We start from the raw sequence: 4,651 nt of genomic DNA, 5'->3' as shown, positions 1-4,651 counted from the left end.
TAATTGTTACTGTTCTGTATGGTAAAATAAAGCTCCAATAGTACTTTTGAGCCTCTGTCTTGCTGTACATAGGATAGTTTCCTTAATCTGCGGTGACATAATTCCCGTCTGCACTGCCCTACTGTGTCACAATCAGCAACTCTAGCTGACGACACCAACAGTTTACAATAGTAAAAGTGTGTGTGTGAACAAGTCAAGTTTCTTTTTCTGAATCTATAGTGTTGTATGGCATGGGCACACACCAAGGCACAGATTGTTTGTGGTTTATCCCTGGGATATCCAAGTCCCAGGGACCTGTGAGTGGAAAAAACTGAGCTGCGTTGAATGAATTCTGCACGTGGGACTGACATTATGTGAGAAGATATAATATATAAGTAGCGGCAGCTTGAAGGTCAGTAATCTACTCATGGCATAAGAAATGTTTGGTGAGTTAGTACAATATAGCAGCGTGTGAGGAGAGAAAAGTCAGACAAAAAATGACAAAAACAGGATTATAAAACAGTATATACTGCATTTTCATTACTGCATCTTATTTACTGTAATAACATGTAATGTTGGCGAATGGGCCTGAATGGCAAATTATGAGGGCATTCAGTTTCTCTATTTGATCAAGAGAGAGATGTGATGTGTAAAAAATAAAAAAACAAAATACGTTGATTTGTTCGATAAGAGGAGGCAACTATGGATGATTTCTGATAATGATGAAATTCTGTGCATATATGTTTTTGAACGTGTAACCTGAGAACAGAGTATAAAAAGAGGAGACCAGTATTGTATGATCAGTGCTGAGCTGTCGCTTGACCTTTCAAATGTTAAATGTAGTTTTCATTGCATTCAAAAGGTCAAAGGCCAAGTTTTAAACTACTCAACGTTGTGAGCTAGTACAGCCCGCAAGTGTTTTCAGTTTAAATCATATGAGCTTAATTTAACATGTAAATGAAATACAGTTAAAATGAACAGAATTGCCTATTGCAGCACTGATGGTTCTCCATCTAGCAATTAACAAAAGGAATGTCCCCAACGGGATTCAGATCTATGGATATTCAAATTACCAATTGCCCTGTTACCCATAAATCTATTTACACTGCGCTCTTTTGTCGTCCTATTTCAAATAAACAATTATCCGATTTAATCATACATATATACTTTCATATAAAAATATGATCCAATTTAATTAAAACACAAGTTTGTGGCATCTAAGCAAAAAGAACATACAGTACATAACTACACTTACTATAAAATTTCAAACATTTTAAAGTATTTACCAAACAGAGGAATACAAAAGTTGATCATCATTAGTACCTTGTATACCTCATGAGTTAAAAGCTGGAGCGGGCAAGTCAATGTGATCATTTCAGCTATGTACAGTACACTCTGTTTATACAATGTGATGTAATTATAAACACAAGGTCCATTTCTTGCGAATGAATTTCAATAAATTCATGATGATTTTAAGAGATTTTGGTTGGATAAGCAGATTGGGGTCGGGGAACATTCTCTCAGATTTACATACACCTTTTCAAAACCATGAGTCATGAATTCTTTCGCTATTTCCTCATCGACATTCCCTCACTCTAGGTCTTTAGCATGTTCATTTTCTACAAAATGTATGACGACTAAATATAGAGTATAGAGTGGCCTCTTCATGTGCACAATTATAAAATAATAATGCAAAAAAGCTTAAATAAATATGATTAGTAAAATATGAGTAATAACAATAATGATAAAAATAAAAGCTACATTCGTGTACAGATAGACAGGAAGAGAGGAGAGAGGAGCTCAGTGCATCATGGGAAGTCCCCTGCAGTCTTTGGCCATAGCAGCATAACTAAGGATGGATTAGGACTCACCTGGATCCAGGCCCTAACTATAAGCTTTATCAAAGAAGTGATCTTAGCCCTACTCTTAAATGTGAGAGGGCTCTACCTGCTGTTCTACGGGAGGAGGAGCTTGGTAGCTGAAGGCTCTGGCTCATGTTCTACTTTAGAGACTATAGGAACTGCAGTAACCATGTATTCTGGGAGCGCAGGGTACCTGACCATGACAGGGTTTTAGGGAGGAGGGATTTTAAATCTATCAGAATTTTACAGGGCCAGTTGCAAATAAGCGTTATACAGGATAATATGATCTCTTTTCCTGCCGCAGCATTCTGGGTCTAACGTAAAAGTATAGCCCCCTGGCTCTTGCTTTAGTATAAACGGTATTAATATTATTAGAAACAATGGCCTACAAACCTCTATGTAAGCACCCATTAAGGTGTAGCTGCAGGGTAAATGAGATCAATTCTGTCGTGTGGAAATCTTAAGAGTCAACAAGGGCTTGTGGGTAGCACCTGTTAGAGCATTGGTTCGACTCCAACCAACTTGGCCCTTTGCTGTGTCATCCCCTCTTCCTCTCCCCCCTTTGCTGTCACTGTATCCATCTATCATCTATCCATTAAAGGTAATAAAACCCCAAAAAATATAGAAGAAAAAAAACCCAAAACAAGCTTTGTTTTTTTCTTTTACCAAAATGTAAAATAGACTGTAAAATTTACATACACTTCAGAAATTCAGTGTTGCTATATCAATTTACTGTTTATTGGGAATGTCTGTTCAAGTTAGCCATGATCGATCCTTGTGTGGTTGACAAAAGTCTCACAAAATTAAACACGTCATGACAAAAATCCTCTACCAATTTAGCAACCAGCATTCATGAGTCAGTGCTCTGATATATGGTGCAGTAGCAGGTGCAGCTGCTCTTCAGAGTTGTATTTGTCCACTTGTGAACAGTGACACAGCTAGAAACATTATTAGAATTGTCACTGCTAGCAGTGCTTACTGTACCTTTACTTACCTGTGTACCTCCAACCACATTATTAGGATTGTGGCATGTGTCTTTTTATTATGAAAGAGCATTTGGTCAACTAGGCAATAGTTCAAATGATTCTTAATTTTGACATTTTGAGTTGCCTGGTGAGCCCTCTTTGCTCCGACATGACTTCACATAAGCTCGTATTTCTAGAGAAATGATTTGCACCTCACACTCTGTTTGAGGTTAAGAAAGCAACCATAATTATTTCATTCTAATTATGTAGAGGGTCAAGGAGTGTAATTGTGTCATTGTGGAAATATTTCAAGTGTCAATACAGCCTGGCCTTAGCTCTCCTTTCAGTATGTGATTTGGTAAACACGCAGTCCACTAGTATTATCACATAGTGAGGGTTTGATGATTCAGCTTTTCCATATTTATGTGACAGATAGGTTTTACTTACGTAGGGCAAAAATCACAGTTACACACTGTACTGGACAACACATTTTCATAATCATATTTTACACTTCTAAAGTGAGTGTCATTCTCTATTGTCAAACAGCCTTCGTCATCCATGACATGGGAGACCCTCCAGCTGGCAGAGCAGACGCTTGGTGGCAAAGATGGTTGGTTCAGCAGGAACATGAAGGACAGGGAGGCAGAAGTTCTGGATTTCCACTGCTGCCAGTGCACATCGTAAAACCGTCACCAGCTTGCACAAGAGTTTGCAAAGTCGTCCCCGGTTCTCGAGCCTGGACCTCAAACGATCAGGTGACTCTTTTGAAATATGGCGTGTACGAGGCCCTCTTCGCCATGCTCGCCTCCAGCATGAACAAGGACGCTTCTTGTAGCGTATGGCTCAGGCTTCATCACGCGGAAATTCCTCAAGAGCCTGCGGCGACCGTTCAGTGAGATGATGGAGCGAAGGTTCCAGTTTGCAATGAAGTTTAACGGCTGAGCTGGATGACAGTGACCTGGCTCTGTTTTGTGCCGCCATCATCTGCTGTGGAGGTGAGGATGCAGGAAAAATAACATAATATTATAATTAAACTATTAATTTCTGTATGGAATATTATATATTCTTCTCTTTTTGCCTTAAGAACTTGTAACTATCTAAGTATATTTCATATTTTTACAAAAGGCAGGAATTGTAAAAGCACTCTGTTAGTACCTTCTTATTGAATGATTTTATCCAACGAGATTATATCAAGGGAGTCTAATTCAAGTTTATTTTGTCCTTCTGTGATTAGACGACCGGGCCTGGTGAATGTGGCGCACATCGAGCGAATGCAGGAGAGCATTGTGCAGGTGTGCTACCAGCTCCATACTGGCCAATCACCCCGACGACACTTCCTCTTCCCCAAGCTGCTGCAGAAGCTGGCTGACCTTCGGCAGCTAGTCACTGAGCATGCACAGCTCTGTGCAGGAGATCAAAAGACAGAGGACACCTCACTTCACCCCTCCTGCAGGAGATCTACAGAACATGTTACTGAGGGCTGTGGAGAATAACAAGGAGAAGCACTCTAAAATCTCCTTATTTTCAGGGACAGAAGCGAGTCCTCATAAGCTAGGTTGAACCACTTACCCCCCCTCCCTCCCCTCCCTAATGCAGCAAGAGTTAGCTTTGGCTTCTGGTCAGCACAAGAGTCCTGCTTAGGTCCTGGCAAGAGGCTGATGATTCTCTTGATCTTGGCCACAATGCTCTCCACTCCATTGTGTGGACCTTCAGTATGCATGGAAATAGTCATGTATGCAAAGCTGTAGTGTACAGTTATTGAGCCAATGCGAAACAGGCTTTATTTACCGTATAATATTTCTAACCAGTGTAATAGACGAACCTACTGCTGGTAGATGTCCTGAT

The 4,651-nt window shown here is 40.0% G+C and overlaps 1 pseudogene; it reads left to right on the top strand.

Annotated features, from left to right (window-relative positions):
- Positions 1–2,221: 2,221 nt before the first annotated feature.
- Positions 2,222–4,525, top strand: LOC118330343 (annotated as a pseudogene).
- The last annotated feature ends 126 nt before the right edge of the window (positions 4,526–4,651 follow it).

The sequence above is a fragment of the Morone saxatilis genome, unplaced genomic scaffold, assembly GCF_004916995.1.
Source record: "Morone saxatilis isolate NCDOM2014 unplaced genomic scaffold, NCSU_SB_2.0 Contig2, whole genome shotgun sequence".
NCBI lineage: Eukaryota > Metazoa > Chordata > Actinopteri > Moronidae > Morone > Morone saxatilis.
The sequence above is the reverse complement of the archived record's forward strand: the minus strand, read 5'-3'. Positions and strand labels throughout refer to the sequence as shown.